Genomic DNA, 22,939 nt, shown 5'->3' on the forward strand with positions numbered 1-22,939 from the left:
ACTGTTTAAAAGTTAAAATCAGTATTTCTCTTACGTAGTCCGACAGTTGCCGCCCATTCATAGTCTTCACTATTGGGTACTGGCCCTCTCCCCAGGAGCAAGCTAGGCAGTAATTTTGTTAATGCAAACAAAATTTAACATATAGACACGCCTACAGGGGGCCGTCCCTCTGGCCAATATCCCACATTCAGTACCACTCTAATCCAGTTTTTTGTTGCCTAGCGTCAGGAGTAGGCTAGGTTTTCCCTGCTGGGACCTAGTGTCTCAGTTTTTCTTTCGGTTTCTTTCTGAAATGTATTTCTTTTAAAATGGCTTTCTATTTTCTCACCTGCGCTAGTCAGAATTTGGAGGACTACAAGCGTCAGCAGAGCTGGGCCTCGCACTGGTTATTAGAACCTTATGGAGTCCCAGCCTGCCATTGAGCGTCGCAGGTTTTTGGTAAGCCCAGGCCTCGCAACAACAGTTCCCCGGGAGGGAACGAGCCTGCGATTCCTATCTTCGCTGGGATGTCTCAACTTCGGAACGCCCGGGTGTTGCTAGCATCCTTCCTGGCTGACTTCACCCCCACCCAGCGTGGGAGGTCTCCGTGTCTGAGCAGTGCCTACGTTTGCTGGACTGGTGAGTCCTACTTCCCCTCTGTCCCTGGGAACAGATTTTAGGGGGTATTAAGTGGGCCCACTCTGGGGATGGCGGTACATATCCCCCTCATGGCCGTGGGATATGGCCGCCTGTATTTTACCCTTCCTGTCCCTGTGTGTCTTCTGCCTAGTTAGGAGTGAGATGGGAACTCCCTGTGCTGGGGCTACATGTCTCAGCCTTTCTTCTGTTTTATGATTTTATTTTCTGCAAATGCGTTTTTTTTCTCTTTGCATTACTAGCTGTTTGTCAGCATTTAGTTAGTCGAATCTTCGGATGACGGCATTGCAGAGCTGGGAGTCGTACTGGTGGTTCTGGTGCTCCAGGACAGAGGGCCTTATGGAATCCCAGCTCGCCATTGAGCGTTTGCAGGCTAATGTGTAGGCCCTGGCCTCACAAACTACCTGTCAGGGATGAAAGCCCGCGAGGTGGCCACCTCGCTCAGACGTTTCAACCGTGGCTACCGTGCGTTGCTAGCATCCTGCGTTTTTGGCTGACGGCACCCCCACCGCCTGGGGTGGGAGGCTTCCCGTTGAGAGGTGCCCACGCCATCTGTACGGTAAGTACATTCTGTGTGGGGCCTCTGTCTGGGGATGGCAGTCTGATGGTCTGTGGTGTCCCCTCATGTCTGTTTGGGGCTCCCTTACTCCCGGTTCCTGCGGGGGCTCTACCGCGTCTGGAACGCTATGTGGGGGGTTGTGGGAGTCCCTGCCCTGAGTGCCACTTTTTTGTGTGTTGGGGTGCAGACGTGCGGCGCCGTTGCGGGGTTAAAAACCGCGGGTCCACCATTTTTAGTGTGGGCAGCTGCTTGGCTTCATTGTGGGCGCTTCTGCAGTACTGTATGTAGTGTTTGGTGCCTTCCGGCGCCATCTTGTGTGTGGCAATGTGTTTTCTGTGCACATGTCGGCGGCCTTTTTCCTGGAGCCTCCCATTGCTTTCTATGGGCAACCATTTTCCCTTGGCCTAAAATCTTAGTTCAGCCTCATTACTTCCTTTCTGTCTGCAGAGGAGATCGATTGCAAGCGTGGTAACTCTTGTGGGGTCTTTGCTGTTTTTTTGTGGGGAATACCTCTGGCTGTCAGTTTATTCCTGCTTGCGGGGTCTTCGGCATAGTGCTTAATATCAGTGTACTGCGGATCGCCGTGCGATTTAAAGGGACAGTACCTGGATGATTCAGGCTCCTCTGGATCTTCTGCTCTGACTGCTGCACTTGCGACTTTAGCGTCCTAAGTGGATCTTTTTGATGGCTGAACGGGATATTAGATAAAGTCCTAGGCTTTCTCAGTCTTCTGATTCCGACATGGTTGCCGTAGATAGTGTGCCCCTTGAGGGGCCTCGTTCTTCCTAGTCTGAAGGGGAGGTGGAGGATGAGGAGAGGGATGAATTGCCCCCCCGGGACGGCCGAAGAACGTGCAGCTATGGCTGCGCTGATTACTGCTATTAAGAGATACACTACATTTAGAGGATGAGCCCAATCCTCCGGGCAAGCGGTCTTTTGGTACCTGCAGATCCTGAAAGACTGCGCAGGGGTTTCCTTGCCCCGCTGAGTTTCACAAAACTGTGAATGACCAATGGTGCATTTTGCAGCGCAATTTTGTGGTGCCTACAGTTTTAAGTCCGTTACCCCTTTGCGTCTCCTACGGATTCGCGCCTGTCGTTGGCCCCTAAGGTGGATCATACAGTGTCCAGATTGAACAGGGCCACTTTGGTACCCACCAAGGATTCTCCGGTGTTTAAGGACCCTACGGATAGGAGGCTAGAATCTCTTGCCTGCCATGCCTCTGTGTTGGCAGGTTTCAGCATGGAACACGCCATTTTCCCAAGTCATCCTCCAGGATGGTCACATGAGAGAGAGAGAGGCTCCTCCCCCTACAGGAAACACAAGCACAGATGTTTAAAATGGCCGCCCACCGGCTGCCCCTCAGTTCTTGTTTCCTGTCCTACAGGCATGAGCTGAAGATGACATTCATCCCCTGTTTATTTTTTTTCTTCCCTGTCCAAGGCAGGCGTCCCTGGGCACCCCCTTCCTAGACCTGATACTGCTGGTGAGGCCGCCAGCTCCAGGTTTTTTGGGGTAAGGGTGGTATTTCCTGGGGTGAGACCTGTACTTCAGGACTCCAACCCCCCCCCTCAGCTAGACTTGATCCCCGGTTTACCTTATCTTGCACCAGGGGGTGTTTTTGATGGCAGCAGGGGGAGGGCTTGTACCTCATCAAGCAATGATTATTTCACTTACCTCTGCTGAGGCCAGACTAGGTAAGTGAAGAGCCTAAGAGGAGCGGTTTCTATTTTTCAGCCAGCCGGAGGTCCTGGTGAGGCTGCCTGCCACCCCTCCCGTCAAGGCTCGCACACCGGGCCCAATAGGACTGGGGACTTCCGTGTGCAGCACGCCAACCAGGCGCGGCGGAAGTGATGCTCTCAAGATGGCGCAGCGGCCAGAAGTAGGGCGGCGGCCATCTTGAGCTGCTTGGGAATGTGCGGGAGATGGCAGTTAGCTTTGCTCCCTGTCTATCCCCCCCAATACATGGAACCAGTTGGGCCACGGCGCCTCCCGCCCGCCCTCAGTGGGCTTCCGATTTTGGCGGTGGGGGGGTCGGAGCAGACACAGCAGCCCCGGTTCACAACCCCCTGTGACCCCCCAACGGGCAACTGTCCCCAGGGCTGACCTTTCCTCATGGGACAGAAAAGCGCTGGTTCCCTTGCTCAGCAATGGTGTGCTACCTCCCCCCCAGACTGTCCATGTGGCGCAGGACCTAGCCACCTACCAGAGGCTGTTGGAGCAGTCCAGCCTGGTACGGTAAGTCGGAGAGGAGGAGGGGGGGGGTTCTCCTAAGGGGGGGAAAAGGGGGCTAGTCCTTTTTCAGGCAGCCCTTGCTTTCCTGCCACTTTCACTTTTGTTGGCTTTTTCTACTTGCCCAAGCCAGTATTGTGCAGACGGACAGTGTACACATCAATAATGGCGTTATTTTTATATGGCTAGCTGCGTGAGTAAAGCCAGGTTCCCTGGGCTCATGGGACAGCTACACTATTGAGCCACTCAGCTGGAAGTGTAGAGCAGCATCCCGATGTAGGGAGATTGCATAGATCTGTTGTCTTCCCCCCCCATCCTCATGTATTCACACCCCTACCTGAGTGATCAAGCACCAGCTGGGTCACAAGGTAGGTAGGCAAGTAGATCTTTCTTTCGCTGGGAATACCAGGTGCTGTAGGCTTAAGCACCATATCTGCTAGCAGCTATATTTCCCTTTTCTCCTGACCACAGGAGACACTGGGAGGGCATGTACAAGCGGCAGCTGGACCATCGCTTAAGGGCACCTGTCGTCGGTACACAGGCTCACCCTTAGGATCTTTTCCACCCAGAGCTGTTTTTTTTTTTTTTTTTTTTTTGTAAAGCCCCACGTTGGGCGTATGGCATTGTGAAATTTAGAAACACTATTCACCTACGACCACATCTGCTCACGGGCTGAGCAGGATCGGGCCTGGTTAGTACCTGGATGGGAATCCACCTGGGAACACCAGTTGCTGTAGGTAGAGGTGTGGGCACGTGTATGTATACATGTACATACTGCCGACTTCCATTCCCCCCCCCCCCCTCTTCCCGGTCCCATGCATTAACCTAGTCCTCGGTGAACCTGAGGGGTGTAGTGGTTTGCTATGCACCGCGCAACCATGAGTTCAAACCCAGACAAAGGTGAGATAATTAAAAGCTGTACATGAGGTGACTTTGCAAGAGCTTCACAGGGCCATCATGTTATGTACTTGATGTAAAGTCTCCCTGGGCCTTCGGGCTCCAGACTCGACATGGTCTAGTAGTGCAACATCTCCTTTGAGAGAAACCTGTTTGGTCCAGTACTCAACCACAGTGCTGGCAAGACCAACGGTCAAGGCCAGGGGCTTCCCGTCCAAAAAAGAAGCCGAAAGGACTTTGGAGGCACCAGGGGAGAAACTCACTTGAAAAGTAGATGAGATTAACTACCATGAGGTTTTTTCTATTTAACAGGGGATATCGTAGTTTACGCCACATCACCCTGAACGCTCCTTATCGGATCTTGGGGGTAGACCGCCTCTTCCCCAATCCTGGAACTTTCAGGAACATATCCCAGCGGAGGCCAGCTCTCCAGAAGGGCAGGGCAGACTGACATTTTCTCCAGCTATGGACAGAATTGAACTTATGGCAAATTCGCCATCCAACCTCTCTCACCCCTTCTCGAACCTCTTTGTCGAAGGAAAGCCATGCAGGTAGCAGTCACGACTTTACTGGTTGGTAGGGTGATCAAAGAGCGCCTTTTCTCAGCGTATTGGGGTTTTTGGTTCCTCTAAGAGCAAAAACCCTCGGGCAAACTCTGTCTAATCCAGAACCTAAAAAGCCTCAATTACTGGATTCAGTACAGAAAATGTAGATGTAGTACATCTTGCCAGTGAGACGCCTGTTTCCTGAGACAGCTTTACTGCTAACCCTAGGCCTGAAGTAGGCCTATTTTCCTGCTCTGGTTCATTCCAGCCATTTGGCAGACCCCAGATTTACTATACGCGCAGAAAGGCAGAGCTGCCGATTCCTACATCAGCCTCTCCCCTTTTGGGATTTTTGCAGCCCCACGCAGTTTTCACCAAAATCGTGGTAGAAATGAGCCAGGAGCTTAGAATGAAAGGAGGACATCATTCCATTAAGGAAATCCCCATCTGTGGTCGGGACGGACCCCCTAACAAATATTTCTTACCTTCTTAGACTGGAAAAGCAACAAACGAAAGTTCAAGAGATCCCTATCACAGTGGGTGGGGTTTGAGGCTACACCATGGACACAGCGGCCCTAAGGATACTTTTGCCAGGGTCGGGGCAACAAGATGGCACATTTTGATCCACCTGTTCAGCAGAAGTCACCACTGATACAAGGCCTACAGCCACATCACTTCAGTAAGAGAACTCGCAGCGACAGGGGAAACCCAACTTGCTCTGCAGATCCAAGTAGTATCAGAGGTAACAGACATAGCTGGCAGGCTAAGCGCTCTGACAGCTAGTGTAGCCAAGGGAGACTTCCGGAAAAGCATAGGTTCGAACCCCTGCGCTGGCTCTTATCAGTGAAAGGGCCACAGCTCGCAGATTAAGCTAGTGAAGCCATAGGAGACTTACTGAAAAAGTGATGCTTAAACCTCACATGGGCACCCTGGGACCTCAGTCAAGTCACCTTTTGACAAAGTCACGAGTGTACACCAACCATCGGGGGGGGGGTCACGATCATAATCTCTCATGAGTAGCCCACGATTTATTGTCAGGGGCAGAGATGCGCCAGGTCCCTGTCAGCCGTCCACAAAAAGGAAGGTCATTGGACTGGTGGACCTTCTAAATCGCTGACCCGGCGAAATGGAATCTGAACCTCGGAGTCTTCAAGGCACTCACTCGGAGTGGGGTTGTTCACGAAGTCGACTAATTGGGCATGGCGGACTCAATGTGGCAGATTACTTCTTCTACAGATAGAGGATTCTCTAGGGATAGACCTCCTCGGGCTCCGGGGGCAATTCAGCTTCGCCCACACACTTCCACCAACCCAGGCATGGCTACGTACCTGGAAAAAATGGCAGAAGACAACCCCTGGTTCCTTCTGGAACAGCCTTCTAGTTCATTCTGAACCGGGGCAACCTTCTAAATTCTATCAGGATCCCATCACTCCCACATCTGCACTTTGAAACTAGCAGCATGGATCCGAAACAGCGGGTACTATCAAGCTAGTCTCTCTGCCGGATAGCTGTTATCCTACTGTAAAGTAGGAAGCTCACCAGGAAAATTTACAACAAATTATGCAAAAGTAAATACTGCAGCCCAAAAATAGAAATCCGGGAAGCCTAGGCATTTTAGATTTCCTCCTGGATGGCGCAGAAGCGGGGCTCGCTGGGAGTACCCTCAAGTTCCAGGTAGCCGCCTTATCAGTATTTACTGACAGGCCGGCATGATGATCAGTAGTTAAACAGTTTCTTCAAACCTATCAGTCTCGTCGCGATATATCGGTACTCAAAACAGACCATCTGCTGGCTGCAAAGGTCGCATTGGCTCTCGCCGCTCTGTTAGTAGTGCTCCCTTCCCTTCCGAAAAAATCCCTCAAACCAGGAGGTAGGATTTTTTTTTGCCATACTAGAAGTCTGGAAGGACGCCCTGCATTATCATGGAGGCTACTAAACCATTCGGTAGTGCATCCAACATTTTTAGTTTTTTACCACTCGCATAGGCAAAGCAGCCTTGTAGAACTCTGTAGCCATATGGATCAAATTGGCCATAGCGGCCTTATCGGCCCAATGTCAAACCTTTCATTCATTTGTCAAGGCACTTCTTACTGCTTGGGCAGTAAAGACTTGGGCTTCCATCTGTCAAATCGGCAGAACAGCCTCCTGGTCCAGGGACTCTACGGTTGTAGGTCACCACAGGGTTGTTCTGGTCTCCAACCAAGGTCTAAGATTTGGTTGAAAGGTCCTGCAAGCAGTAGTCCCAGCCTAGGTATACATCGTTGGGTTCTCATGTGACCGTCCTGGAGGATGACTTGGGAAAGTCTGAGTTATTACCTGATAACTCCCTTTCCATGAATCCTCCAGGACGGTGGACCCCCACCCTATTGGATAACTGTGATATAGATTATTGGAGGCTAAAAGCCTACGCTGTCCAGTTCATCTTTATACAACTGAGGGGCAGCCGGTGGGCGGCCATTTTAAACAAATCTGTGCTTGTGTTTCCTGTAGGAGGAGGAGCCTATCATGTGACCATCCTGGAGGATTCCTGTAAAGGGAGGTATCAGGTAACTCAGACTTTCGCCTCAGTCATGGTGTCTCCAGCGGTGGCAGATTGGACCAAGGTGCTTAGTCGCACTCTTGTAGCTGATTCTGCCCCCCCACTACATTGGAGATGGTGGACCAGATTCATAAAGCGGTTATGTATCTGTGTGATGTGGCATTGGAGGTGGCCCCATTGGCAGCTCGCCTGTCGGGTGTCGCGGAACTTACCTGCCGCTTGATTTGGTTGATGAGCTGGTCGGCTGACCAAACTTCCAGGACGACTGTGTCCGATATCCCTTATGCAGGGATTCGTCTTTTTTGGGGTACCCCTGGACGAATTGGTTAGTCTCTGGGGGCAAGAGCACTCTGCTGCCCCAGAATCCTAGTGGTCCTTTCATGCCTTCAAGGCACAGAACAAGGGGAAAACCCTTCAAGGGCCAGGGTGGCCAGAGAAAGCCCTGGGCGGGCAAGCCAAAAGCCGCCCAGGCTGGGGCGGCGGCCCAGTCCGCCACAGCCTGAAGGGGCGCCCTCACCCGTTTCAGGGGTGGGGGGGACGTCTGCGTGGTTTCCTCGAACCTTGGCTGTTCCGGATCCCGGACAGTGGGTTCAGGAATTCATTAGATCAGGTTACAAGATCGAATTCCTTTCACGACCAGCGGACAGATTCTTTCCCTTTAACCACTTAAGCCCCGGAGGATTTGGCTGCTAAAGGACCAGGGGTTTTTTTGCGATTTTTTTTTTTTTTTTTTTTTTTTTTTTTTTTTTTTTTTTTGTACTGCGTGACTTTAACGGACAATTGCGCGGTCGTGCGACGCTGTACCTAAAACGAATTTGACGTCCTTTTTTTTCCCACAAACAGAGCTTTCTTTTGGTGATATTTGATCACCTGTGCGTTTTTTTTGATCACGCGCTATAAACAAAGAGCGTAAATTTTGCAAAAATAACAATACTTTTCACATTTTATATGAAATTCCCCAAAAAAAAGTAAAAATCGAAATTTTTTAACATTTTTCGGCCAATTTGTTTTATGCTACCTATGTTTGGTAAAAAAAATCGCAAAAAGCGTATTTTGATTGGTTTGCGCAAAAGTTATTGCGTTTACTAACAAAGGGAAAGATTTTTGTCATTTTTGGTGGTTTTTTTTAAAGCGTAATGGCGGCGATCTGCGATTTTTTTTTTTCGGTACTGCGACATTGCGGCGGACAGATCGGACCCTTGACTGACATTTTTGACACTTTTGGGGGTACCAGTGACATTACTGCAGTAATCAGTGCTATACATATGCACTGTTACTGCAAAAATGACACTGGCAGGGAAGGGGTTAACTTTATTGGACAGGGAGGGGTTAAGTGTGTCCTAGGGGCGTGCTTCTAACTGTGCAGGGACATTCCTATTGGTGTAAAAGCAAAGATCAACCGTTCTACATAGTAGAACGGTCAGATCTTCACTTTTACACAGGGAGAACTGACAGGCAGCTTGTTTACACAAGCTGCTCTGTCTTTCTCCCTTCACAGGAGCGATCGCAGTGTGACTGGCAGACATCGAGTCCGCCGGTCACACGCACTGACTTGTCTGTGAACGAGCCGCGGCGGGCGCGCCCGCCCGCGATAGGCTCGCAAGTCAGTGACAGGCGAGTGACGTACCGATACGTCACTCTGCCTGGCCGGGGCTGACCGCCGCAGTATATAGTCGTGCGGCGGTCGGCAACCGGTTAAATCTTCATTTGACCCTAGGTCGGTTGCAGGATCGCCTCGCCCAGGGGGTGATCGTCCCAGTGCCACATTGGGACAGATTTCGGTTTTTTTTTTTTTTAACTCAAATCTGTTCACTGTGCCCAGAAGGGTGGGCAAGGTGCGTCCGATTCTGGACTTGAAAGCTTTCAACTGCTTCGTGCCTATTCCGTAATTCCACATGGAATCACTCCGCTCGGTGGTGGCCTCCTTGAGTCCGGGAGATTTCCTGGCTATCGACCTTAAGGATGCATAGTTGCACATCCCCATATTCGAGGGTCATCGGAGGTACCTCCGATTCGCTATAGCGGAGGAACACTGTCAGTCTGTGCATTACCTTCGGTCTTGCTTCGGCTCCAAGGGTGTTTGCCAAAATACTGGCTCCTGTTTTGGGTCTGTTACGGGCACAGGGCATTGCGATTTTTAGGATATCTGGACGATTCCCTGTTTGAGTGCCAGTCGAAGCCTGCTGCGCGATCTGTCCACTACGGTTCCGATGCTCCGGGAGTTCGGATAGACCAACGTTCAGAAGTCGACTTTGTCTCCTTCGGTTCGTCTCCCATATTTGGGAATGGTATTGTATTAACCTGATTATCTGCCTAGCCTGCTCCTGCAGAGGGCGCCATTACTCATTAGTGAAGGCTAATACCATCGGGCGGTGACTGTCAGGACTCTGAGAAAATCATTTTTACGGTAAGTTCTTACAAAATTTCTATTCTCCCATCCTTTGTCAACCACTTTTTTTTTTTTTTGTAGCATACTTTTTCAAGGTTTTATTAATTCTTTCGACCAAACCATCTGTTTGTGGGTGGTTGACAGAAGTACGGAGATGGGAGCTTTTATATAGTCTACACAGTTCCTTGGTAACCCTGGACATAAATGGGGTGCCCTGATCGGTTAAGATCTATTTGGGATTCCCACTCGACTAAACACCTAGACTAACTCCTTTGCGATAGCCTTAGCAGAAGTGTTACGCAGGGGTATGGCCTCAGGATAGCATGTTTAGGATTGCCAGAATATGCTGTTGACCCTGGGCAGACTTCACTATCGGCCCCACCAGGTCCATGCCAATCCTCTCAAAAGGAACCTCTGGGATTGGTAGAGGGAGCGGGGACTGCAAAAATGGGGCGACTGTTCTGACACTTTGCACTCAGGGCATGATTCACAGTACCCCCTGACATCTGCATGAAACCCGGGCCAGAGAAATCTCTGGGCGATTCTCTCCCTGGTCTTTTCAATACCGAGATGTCCCTTCCTGCGGAAGGGTTTGGGAACCAGTAGCTGTTCAACCTAATCCTGTCCACGTTTTTACCACCTGATACAGTAAATTTTTAATGGCCATGTAGGGAAAAGACACCCCCCCCCGTGAGTATCTACTGGTTCCCCATCCACAATCTTGGCGTTTTCTCTGGCTCTAAGGAGGATGACATATCATAATTGCTCGGTACAGAAATCTCTCCTGACCTCTAAGTCGGGTACTACATTCTGGCTACCCATTGTCAGGGCCAGAAATGTCGTCCTGTTCGTTACCCTCCTGCTGGGAGCTATCTTCCAGGTCCTCCTTCTCCCCAGCCATGACAGGGAAAGGAAGAGGATCTCCAGCTCCCTCGATTCCCCCAACAGTGTTTCCTTCCCTTTTGGCAAAAGGTCTGGTGAGGGTTCCTGTGAAACCAGGGCAGGGGGAGCTCAATCCACCAGCCTCCCCTTGCTCTCCCACAACCTCCAAACACCCGCCCCACTAAATGGGTCACACTGGCCCAAGGGGTATCAACCTCAACCACTGCAGTCTGGTAGTCACGAGTGTCCCCATGGATGCAAATGACCCCGATAGTACTGGGGTGTAGTTTTGTGGAATTTACACAATCCCTTCTGACTAGGGTCACCACACTTCCAGTCTAGCAGGGCTGTGAGTGGCTTTCCATCCACTGCAATAACACACTTGTTTCTCTGTCGCTCATTGACAGACCCAGTCTTCTTGATTAATATCAACTTGGGTTATACTGCCCTCTACAGGAGTAGGACACTAGGAAAACGTTCTGGCCACACCTTAGGGGCAGTCCCAGAGGGTATATCCTCTCTCTGCTACAGGAAGTCATTTTTTCTGTTTTTCTAGTTAGGAGTAAGGACCTAAGTTCCTTGCTGGGAGTCCTGGCAAGATTTTTTTAGAAAAACTTATTTTAGGCAGCTTTTTTCTCCAGTTGTTCCTGTGAGATCAAGCAAGTATGCTGAACAGGCTGGATGTTGAGGTCCAGTGGTCACCCCAGTCAGCCTACTAGCGCGTGCAGGCCCTAGCTCTGCGCTGGGTCGGCCGCGACATAGTCCCACTGGACGGGGACTGACCCTGCGAGTTAAACGTCTCGCCTGGATGCCGACGACCAGTTAGGAACTGTGTCACGGCGTCCGTATTGGTCGACTGCCCCCCCCCACCTCGGTGGAGAGGGGTTCTGTCAGGAGTTGGCGCCCTTCTGTTCCGTTATGGTGAGTAAAATGTTCCCCCTCTCCCCCTGGCGGGTTTGTTGGTGGACGCGGGCCCCTCCATGGGATGGTCGGACGCTCATGATTCTGGGTCTCCCCTTTATCCTTTTACAAGTGTCACAGATCCCCCTCTTGAGGGTGATTTAGTGTATAAGAACCAGGAGGCTTGGTTTGGGAGCTGACTATCGGAGTCACTGTATGAGGGGCACTGTAAAGGGACCATGACTGAAGTCAGTGGCTGGCATTACTGTTATGATGGCCATGTAATAGGGTGATAAGCATCCTACCTGATACATAAGGTTGCTGTACAGGCCGATGCCTGGACTGCCGCCATCCTCCCACAGGCCATACACCTCCCGTAGGCCGCAGCAGACTGATGCCATCTTTCCACAGGCGCTGATCCTCCCGCAGGTCGCGCGGGGCCGCCATCTTGGCATAGCCTCGTGTCTCCAGCATGGGGGTGGCCATTTTGGAGATGACCAGCTACCTCGGCGTAGCATGGGAGGCACCGGAAGGCGTGTAAAGGGGAGGAGCCGCCTCCTTTACCCGGGAAAACAATCCAAAAGACTTCCTGTCTGTAAGACAGCGCTGAGAGCAGGTTGATAGAAACTTCTGTGCATCAGGTGGTGAGCCTTGGGGGTCTCTCTCTCTCTCTCTCTCTCTCTCTCTCTCTCTCTCTCTCTGGGGTCCAAGCAGGTAACACTGAGGAGCGCTATTGCGCTGGGGGATTACAAAAAGAGAATTTTTTTTTTTTGTTTGCTGGCAAGTGTCTTGTATAATCATGGACCCTGCCACACATGTATCCCCTCGAGGTGGCCGCAGGACCCTCCAGTACCCCACTTGTGATTGATGCATTATCAGCAGTTTTGGAGTCTTTGGTATCCCGGGTGGAGGTGGCCTGTCAGGGACGGGGGTCAAGAAAGCGACCCCCCCCCCCTACCCCTATTTCATCTGATACTTCAGATACGGATTTGAGCTGGTCACTGCAGCAGCAGGTCCCTCTTCTGGGGCTGCTGTCTCAGGTACGGTCTCCTCAGACAGTGAGGAGGACGTTTCTGCCTCCGCCATAGCACAAGAAGAAGCGTTGGTGGACGCGCTAGTTGTCTGTCCGGGAAACCTTAAGACTTGAGGTTACACCGGCAGAGGTAGCTGAGACTGAAATTCCTTTTGGTACTAGCAAGCCTACCAAGATGGCGAAGGTTTTTCCTTTGCCCAAATGTTTTGGTAATAAAATTTAAAGAGGAATGGGATCGTCCGAAACGAACCCTTGCTATTTCCAAACGCATTGCTAGGCGCTATCCGTTTGAGGAATCCCTCCTTAAAAAATGGACGGTACCACCAGTGGTGGACCCACCGATTTCCAGACTAAATAAAGCCACTGTTATCCCGTTGGAGGACGCTCCGTCCTTTAGGGATCCGGTGGATCGAAAAGTGGAAGGGGAATCCCGCTCCATTTTTTCCCTGATAGTCAACTTTTAGGCCAGTGGTTGCCATTGGTTTAGTTTCACAAACATTGACCGAATGGCGGCGGATCAAGGTTCCAAAAAAGCTTTGGCTAATCTCCTCCCTTTTCAGGGGGATCGCCTGTTTGGGGCCACCTTGGACGAGATTATAAAGGATCTCACTGGGGGCAAGAGCACTTTTTTGCCACAGACTGCTAAGGGTAAAGGACCTCGTAACAGGCGAGGACCTTCCTTTTCCACTCATAAAAAGTTTGTTCGTTCCGCTGGAACAAGCGAGAAGTCCAAAGCCCCTTCAGGGGGTTTCAAAGGGCGCTGGTCGGGTAAACAAAAGTCTGGCTCAGCCAAACCTGAAGATAAGACCAATACAGCCTGAAGGTGCGCCCCCACCCATCTCTGGGGTGGGGGGACGTCTTCACCGGGTTCCGGATCCATGGCTTTCCAGAATCCTGGACAAAGGGGTTCGCGAGGTCATACGATCGGGATACAAGATCGAGTTTCGATCACTTCTACCGGTGCGATTCTTCCCTTCCAACATTCGACTATCCCCGGATCGCTTAAAAGCTTTGCGGGGGGCAGTAATGGATTTGATGCAACAGGGAGCGGCAGTTCCCGCTCCTTGAGCAGAATGTTTTCTTCACTTTTCCCAAAGATCATTCCTGGTTCCCACCAGGAGATTGAACTATCTGGTACTGGGACTGATGGTGGCCTTCTTGGAGGCAGTACCGTATGCCCAGTCTCATACCCGAATTCCCCAAAGGGAGATTCTTTTCAGAGGGAATCGGAATCCCGATTCTCTGGACAATCGGATCCGGTTGAGCGAGCGGACCAGGGAGTCTCTGGTCTGGTGGCTTCGGTCTCCGATGCTCAACCAGGGGAATTCATTCCTTCCGATAGTATCCAGGTTACCGATGAATGTATCGGAACTGAGAGCGATCAGACTTTCTGATTTACTGGACCGAGCAGCTCTAGGGCAGCCTGGTTCGGATCCAGTCGGACAATGCCACGGTCGTGGCTTATGTCAATCACTAAAAGGGCGCCTAGAGTGTCCTGGTGGCCATCAAAATGACCAGCATCTTTCGTTGGACGGAACGGTTTGTTCCGGCTCTCTCCGCAGTATTCACTCCGGGGGTGGGAAATCGGCAGGCAGATTATCTCAGCTGTCAGATTCTGGATCAAGGGGTATGGCCTCTTCATCCAGAGGTATTTCACCAGTTGTGCCTTTATTGGGGTACCCCGGAGGTGGATCTGTTGGCAGCACGGCTCAACAGGAAGGTGCGGAGGGTTGTAGCCCGCTCCCGAGATCCTCGAGCGGATGCAGCAGACGCGCTGGTCGCCCCGTGGGGACAGTATCAGCTACTGTATGTCTTCCCTCCTCTCAAGTTGCTGCTGAAACTTCTTCGCAGAATTGAGGTGGAGGGAATTCCAGTTATCCTGGTAATTCCGGACTGGCCTCGTCAAGCCGGGTACGCCGACTTGGGCAGGCTGGTCGTGGACGCTCCTTGGAGACTTCCTCTCAGGGAGGATCTGCAGTCTCACGGACCGATCTTCCATCTTGCTTTACAATCGCTGGCTTTAACGGCCTGGCCATTGAGACCCAGGTGCTGAAGGACAAGGGATTGTCAGCTTCAGTTATTCCTACTCTAATTAAAGCAAGGAAGGCGACTTCCAGCAAAGTCTATTATCGCACATGGAAGTCTTATATTGCGTGGTGTGAATCTCTTGGATTTCCTCCACGTACCTATTCGGTGACCCGAATCTTGGCCTTTCTGCAACATGGGGTTGAGCAGAAACTGTCCTTGAGCACTATCAAGGGTCAGGTTTCAGCGTTGGCAATCTTCTTTCAGAAACCTTTTGGCTACTCATTCCTTGGTGTGGAATTTCATCCAGGGGGTGCGACACCTGGCTCCGCCAGTACGTGCACCCTTACCGCCCTGGGATCTTTGGTGTTGTCGGTTCTTCAGAAACCTCCCTTTGAAGATATCGGGGAGATTCCCTTGCTTACGTTATCCCAGAAGGTGGCCTTCTTGGTGGCCATTACTTCTGCACGCAGGGTGTCAGAACTGGCTGCATCATCTTGTCGTTCCCCATATCTGGTGGTTCATAGGGATAAGGTGGTTCTTCGTCCGAATCCATCCTGCCTTCCTAAAGTGGGTTCAGAGTTTCATCTGAATGAAGATATTGTATTACCTTCCCTGTGTCCTAAGCCCAGTCATCCTCTGGAGTTTGCTTTACACTCCTTGGATGTGGTTCGGGCAATCGGGGTATACCTGAAAACTACGGACTCGTTTCTTAAGACGGATTCACTTTTTGTGATCACGGATGGCCCCAAAAAGGGGTTGCCTGCATCTGCCGCGACCATCTGCAAATGGATCAGACAGACGGTGGTACAGGCTTATTCTATTAAGGGTCGGAATCCTCCGTTCCTTGTCAAGGCGCACTCCACTCGGGTGCTTAGTGCTTCCTGGGCCTTCCGCCATCGGGCGCCGGTGGTCCAGGTTTGCAAGGCGGCTACCTGGTCGTCGGTTCATACCTTTACAAAGTTTTATAAAGTTGATGTGATGGCATCGGCGGATGCCTCTTTTGGCCGCAAGGTTTTGCAGGCCGCAATTTGAGGAGAGGGTTGAACCTCGAGGGTTTTTTTCTGTTGGGTTTTCAGTTGAGTCTCATCCTTTGGTTTGATGACCCTTTAAGACTTCTAGTCGGCACCGGTTGGACCTTCTGGATTTAAATTTTGATTTGTTATCCCACCCCTCATTTGTGGCACTGCTTTGGGATGTCCCAAGTTGATATTAATCAAGACTGCGTCTGTCAATGAGCGACAGAGAAAAATGGATTTTTGTAAAGTCTTACCGTAAAATCCTTTTCTCAAGCTCATTGACAGACGCAGTACCCGCCCCTCTACTTTTGAGTTGGGTTGGGTTAAATTCTCTAACACTGCTTTGTGACATAACTGACTTCCTGTAGCAGAGAGAGGATATACCCTCTGGGACTGCCCCTAAGGTGTGGCCAGAACGTTTTCCTTCTGCCTAGTGTCCTACTCCTGTAGAGGGCAGTATAACCCAAGTTGATATTAATCAAGAAGACTGCGTCTGTCAATGAGCTTAGGAGAAAAGGATTTTACGGTAAGATTTTACAAAAATCCATTTTTTTCAATGTGACCTGTGCAAACAGATGCATCTTTTCCTATAAGCAAAATTGCATTGCATAGGTTCATCATTTTATAGGACAGTTTGCAGCAATATGCCCAAATGCATGGCAGCGGAAACACTATGTGCTCTACCCCCAGTCCTCTTAGGAAGGTCTTTTAGGACCGCTAGCGTCTTTGGCCAGTCTCCAGGCCTAGGACCCACAGTCTCATTGGCTATAACAGTCTTATCTAGTTTCCCCATGCACTTGAACCCTGGAACAGTCTTACCAGAACTGTGGGGGTTGGTTGATCCTTATCTACCTATTGGATAGTGTGGGGTTTGCCGCTGTCCCTGACGTAATCGTTTTTTGGGTTAGGTACCTCAGGCCTAAGGGTAGGGGGGACTTTATGGGCAAGGTAATAAGAAGTAAATGGAAATACAAATAGTAAAAAATGAAATTTGTTTACTGTATAAAAAACATTGTATAAACAGTGCACAGCAGTATGGGTGAAGGGTTGTAGACCCCTGAGTGAAGAGGGTGATAAAGGTAATGAAGGAGTGAAAGTTGTGACTTGGTGAATGGGAAGCTTCTCTATGGGATTAGAGTTTTCCTATGTTCGCGTCCCAACGCGTTTTGGCTCGATCCTGGAGCCTTTTTCAAGGGTATAAGTCGCACTTGTTTCTGTAATGATCATGTAAGTAGTCTTAGTTACAGATTGATGAATACCATTGATTGATATATCAAACAGTGGTATCTCCAAAAAACATTAATACATTTGTGTTTTGCCGTGAGTGGTGATGGTGTTCCCTCAAAACGAGTGTGAGCCTTGTAACCTGCAAAGTATAGATTGGGTTCAAGTAAGACGTATTTATCGAAGGGTGCTATGTGTATTAAAGCGGAGTTCCACCCATTTTTAATAGGTTGGAATACATAGATCTTTGTAATCCCCTTTAAAATGGCTTTTACCAATGGAAACTTTTTTTTTTTTTTTTTTTGCTAGTAAATACCTTAATTTCGGCTTTATTCCTCCTCTCCTCACTTCCTGGTCCGATCGGCGATGACGTCATTCGGCGATCCGCAGTGTCTGCTGGGATGTATTCTATTCCAGAAATCTCAGTAGCTGTATCTGTACTGAGCCGTGCCTGCCCCGCCTCCGCCCCGCCTCCTCTCATTCAGTTGCATTGTATGAATGTATTAAGGCCGTTGTCTGCCCCGCCTCCTCTCATTGAGTTGTATTGAGAGGAGGCGGGGCGGAGGCTGGGCAGAGAACAGCCTTAATACATTCATACAATGCAATTCATTGAGAGGAGGCGGGGCGGAGGCGGGGCAGGCACGGCTCAGTACAGATACAGCTACTGAGATTTCTGGAATAGAATACATCCCAGCAGACACTGCGGATCGCCGAATGACGTCATCGCCGATCGGACCAGGAAGTGAGGAGAGGAGGAATAAATCCGAAATTAAGGTATTTACTAGCAAAAAAAAAAAAAAAAAAAGTTTCCATTGGTAAAAGCCATTTTAAAGGGGATTACAAAGATCTAAAGTTCCAAAAATGGGTGGAACTCCACTTTAAAGGGCTTGAACTTACTGACTGTGTCACAGGTTTCTTAAGGCCCCTGTTGGCCGGATAGAACGTCAAATAGTCCCATCCAAGTGATGCTCTGGTATCTGCTATGTTCCACTCCGGATTGGAATTGTGTGTCCAGCCTGGAGAGGTCTGTGTACAAATTTTATTGATTTGAATTTTAGATTGCTAAGATTTAGGTATGAATATTTTAAAGTAGTTTTAAGGTACGCATGTAATACAACAAAGTGTATCTGACCCTTTCTCGATTTGTACCTTGTGGGGTTCTTTATTGCATAGAAGTCAAGCATATGTTCCAATGCGTGCTTGACCCTCGGAGTTGTATGCCCCGGTTGGTCGCTGGCTGTAAAAGTGCATATACACAACAAAAATGAATCCGTGTATGTAACTATACTTTGTGTGTGGCCATATGCGGCCCTATGTGTGGCTATGTGCGGAGCATTCTTGGGTTCGTATACCTTTTTGCACGTGGTTGCGGTGCGTCCTTCTTAGGGTTAAGTCCTAGATCGGGCGACTTGGGTCACTAAAGATGATAAAAATTATTATTGGTGACCAAAGGGAATATGTGTAGATATTGTCTGGGGTATCCCAATAGCCTAAATGGTTGCTGAAGCCAGGTTGTATGAAAGAATCATAACCATCTACATAGGGTAGAAGAGTAAAGGGCGGCATGTATTGCCTTGTAGCAAGTGCCACATGTACAATCGTACTCTGCGGCTAAGTCAGCAGGCCACAGAGTATGATTGTACATGTGGAACTTGCTACAAGGCAATACATGCCGCCCTTTACTCTTCTACCCTATGTAGATGGTTATGATTCTTTCATACAACCTGGCTTCAGCAACCATTTAGGCTATTGGGATACCTCAGACAATATCTACACATATTCCCTTTTGGTCACCAATAATAATTTTTATCTTTAGTGACCCAAGTCGCCCTATCTAGGACTTAACCCTAAGAAGGACGCACCGCAACCACGTGCAAAAAGGTATACGAACCCAAGAATGCTCCGCACATAGGGCCGCATATGGCCACACACAAAGTATAGTTACATACATGGATTCATTTTTGTTGTGTATATGCACTTTTACAGCCAGCGACCAACCGGGGCATACAACTCCGAGGGTCAAGCAGGCATTGGAACATATGCTTGACTTCTATGCAATAAAGAACCCCACAAGGTACAAATCGAGAAAGGGTCAGATACACTTTGTTGTATTACATGCGTACCCTTAAACTACTTTAAAATATTCATACCTAAATCTTAGCAATCTAAAATTCAAATCAATAAAATTTGTACACAGACCTCTCCAGGCTGGACACACAATTCCAATCCGGAGTGGAACATAGATACCAGAGCATCACTTGGATGGGACTATTTGACGTTCTATCCGGCCAACAGGGGCCTTAAGAAACCTGTGACAGTCAGTAAGTTCAAGCCCTTTAATACACATAGCACCCTTCAAGATAAATACGTCTTACTTGAACCCAATCTATACTTTGTAGGTTACAAGGCTCGCGCTCTCGTTGTTTTGAGGGAACACCATCACCGCTCACGGCAAAACACAAATGTATGTATTAATGTTTTTTTTGGAGATACCACTGTTTGGTGAATACCATTGATTGATATATATATATATATATATATATATATATATATATATATATATATATATATATATATATATATATATATATATATATATATATATATATATATATATATATATATATATATATATATAAATATATATATATATAAATATATAAATATATCAATCTGTAACTAAGACTACTTACATGATCATTACAGAAACAAGTGTGACTTATACCCTTGAAAAAGGCTCCAGGATCGAGCCGAAACGCGTTGGAACGCGAACATAGGAAAACTCTAATCCCATAGAGAAGCTTCCCATTTACCAAGTCACAACTGTCACTCCTTCATTACCTTTATCACCCTCTTCACTCAGGGGTCTACAACCCCTCACCCATACTGCTGTGCTCTGTTTATACAATGTTTTTTATACAGTAAACAAATTTCATTTTTTACTATTTGTATTTCCATTTACTACTTATTACCTTGCCCATAAAGTCCCCCCTACCCTTAGGCCTGAGGTACCTAACCCAAAAAAACTGCTGGGCGATCTTGCACCCCTAGACCCACTGAAGTGCGGCGTAGAAGGGTTCAACAAGTCCTCAGTAGCACTCCACTAGGTACACCAATTGGGCTGCAGTTTTGGGGTCCCCCTGTCCGACCCACTTCCTCAGCAGCAGGGAGCGCACGCAGGTACTGGTCCATTACCACACTCTCCACGATCTGGGGGCCAGTCTAGGTCTCTGGTTGCAACCACTTTTTGGTGAGGTGGACCAGGTCAACATTTGAGAACGGGGTGGCTTGCTGCTGGAGTAGGTCTACTGATGCACGCACTTGGCCCGGACTGCCATGGTGACACCCAAGCGTGCGAGTATCTCCATCTTCAGTCTCCTAGTCCTGGGCCTGATCCGGGTCCAGGTCAAAATATGCTTTTTGCGGTTCTTCAGTCAAACTGGGCCAACAGACCCGCCCACTGTTAATTTGGCCAATCTACAGCAACCCTCTCAAAAGTCGCAAGGTAGGCTTCAACATCGGCCGGTGTCTTCTGCAGGTGGTACGAGGCACATATCAATTTTGGTTCAGCTGGCACAGGAGATGGAATTGCTTTTTTTTTTTTTTCAACTCCAGCCTCTGCAAACTGCCGGTTCATCTCCTGCTGGGCTACCTGTTGTGCTGTAACGGCCTCTGATTTGGCGGTTGGTTTCCCACTGAGCTGCATTGGCCTGTAGCAGGGCCTTTAATATTTCCTCCATCTTTAGAATATGCCCGCATCCTCCACCACGTTTGGGAGATTAGCTCACAGGATCACCTTTTCCAGGAAAGTAAGGCCCGCATGTAAGTAATTTCTTTAAAGTCTGGTGGGTTGCCAGCTTTATTTAGCAGAGGTTTGCAAATATGCAAAAACAAAACCGTAAAATAAATCCTTGCCATCCGGCGCTAAACTAAACAGCAGTTTTTCTCACTATACAGTGACCCATAAAAACAGATGGTAAAGCAAACCTTTTCTTTTAAAGTCCAAACAGAGTGCCTCTCTGATTCCCTTCTGAGTCTCAGGCCAGAGCCTTTCTGTGCTCTCTTCCTGTTCAGTTAAAGTCCACCTGAGCATGGACTCGGGTAACCCATAATCTCTGGACCGGAACCTAGCCTGGCAGAGGCTGGAAAAACCCTGGCTGGATTCCGATTCAGTCTCTCACTACAGAACGTATGCGAGGTGAAATATAGCGATATCTGCTACCTCACATCGCATATGTCAACGTCTAGAGGAAAACAAATTTCCTCTCCAAATATGGAAAGGTTTCTTCACCGTAAGCTGTGAAAATGTGGAATAGACTCCCTCCAAAGGTGGTTCTGGCCTGCTCACTAGATTGCTTTAAAGGTCTGGATTCTTTCCTGGGTGTACTTAATAGAAGTGGGTACTAATATTTATAGGTAAAGTTGATCCAGGGAATATCAGATTGCCTCTTGGGGGATTAGGAAGGAATTCCCCCTGCTGTAGCAAATTGGATAATTTGCTGGGGTTCTTTTGCCTTCCTCTGGATCAACTGTGGGTATAGTTTTGTGCATATGGGATTGTATGGTTGGGTTTTCATTACTATTTTTTTGGTTGAGCCAGAGGGACTTATCTTTTTTTCAACCTGACTAACTATGTAACATGCTGGGGTCTTGGAATAATACCCCCTTCTACATGGCAACTCAGAACATTGTCCCTCACTGGCTCACCACAGCTAATTGGGGTTTATTGCGATATAGCCACTTCCATACCTTCATCACTTTCAAGTGCTGGTTACTGTTACATCGATTTCTCATCCTTTTACACTACATCCAGCTGGCTGGTGTAACCAAGTCTATTGTACTGCTGATCCTCTACATAAATATGCTACTCGGCAGACTGACAATTTATTCCAAACTGGATGTTGACTGCTGAAAGGTTCTCTTCATTTTCTAATGCCACATCATGCTCATGATATCACGGGAATACCCCTTTTCCCTTCCTCTGACTGCTCAGAGTAACTGACATCAACTGATGAATCATCGTTCACTGTATCTGTACCTCATTATGCACGAAGTCCAATATAGGGTTACCACTGTGCTCTAGTCCCCAGGGGCTCTACACACATTGGATGTCATTTTGAATTCTATTGGTCTTTTACCAGTTTTCCTTGTCTTTCAGGACAGGCACTTCTGAGAGAACCTGGCTCCTCCCCTCTTAACCACTTCCATACCGAGTCATGTAAATGACGTCGGCAAAGTGGTTGTAAGGATCCGGGCCGCCGTCATGACGTCGCCCGGATCTCCCCTCTACTGCGCGCGCCCCCGGGGGCGGGCAGCGCGGCGATCGGGGGTGAGGCTCGTCCCTCGGACATAGCCCATCCCTGATCAAGGTAAACAGCCAATAGAAATTGGCTGTTTACCATGTGATCGGCTGTGTCAATCACAGCCGATCACATGAGCGGCTCTAGCACGAGCCGCTCGTTCTCTCTGCAATGCGGGCCCCGGGGGGCGCGCAGAGCAGCGATCGGGGACGAGGCTCGTCCCTCGGACAGTCGATCCCTGATCTAGGTAAAGAGCCAATGAAGTTGGCTCTTTACCACGTGACCGGCTGTGTTCAATCACAGCCGGTCACAAATGTCAACAGAGAACACGGTAACTAGCTGTCACCGTGTTCTCCTCCTCACACACTGATCCTGTGTGAGGAAGAGTGTGGTAACAGCTAGTTACCAATTACAGTGCACCCCAAACACACTGATTGCCCCCCCCCCAATAAAGAGCACCTGTCACTAGCCCATCAAAGTACCCGAGTACCTGTCACCAGCCCATCAGGTACTCTGATGACAGGTACTCTGATGACGGGTACTCGGGTACTTTGAGTACCTGTCACCTACCCATCAGAGTACCCGAGTACTTGCCGCCTGCTCATCAGTACCCATCACTACTCATCAGTACCTATCACGTATCAGTACTGATCATCAGTACAGTATCACCTATCGGTATCAGTACTACTCATCAGTACCTGTCACCTGCCCATCAGAGTACCCGAGTACCTGTCACCTGCCTATCGGAGTACCTGCCAC

The 22,939-nt window shown here is 49.1% G+C and overlaps 1 long non-coding RNA gene across 1 annotated transcript in view; it reads left to right on the forward strand.

Annotated features, from left to right (window-relative positions):
* Nucleotides 1–22,939, forward strand: part of LOC309556606 — a 247,410-nt gene that overhangs the window by 224,010 nt on the left and 461 nt on the right. The gene's annotated exons all lie outside the window — the stretch shown is intronic.

This window comes from Pelophylax lessonae, assembly GCF_965119305.1.
Source record: "Pelophylax lessonae genome assembly, chromosome: 1".
NCBI classification, from domain to species: Eukaryota; Metazoa; Chordata; class Amphibia; order Anura; family Ranidae; genus Pelophylax; species Pelophylax lessonae.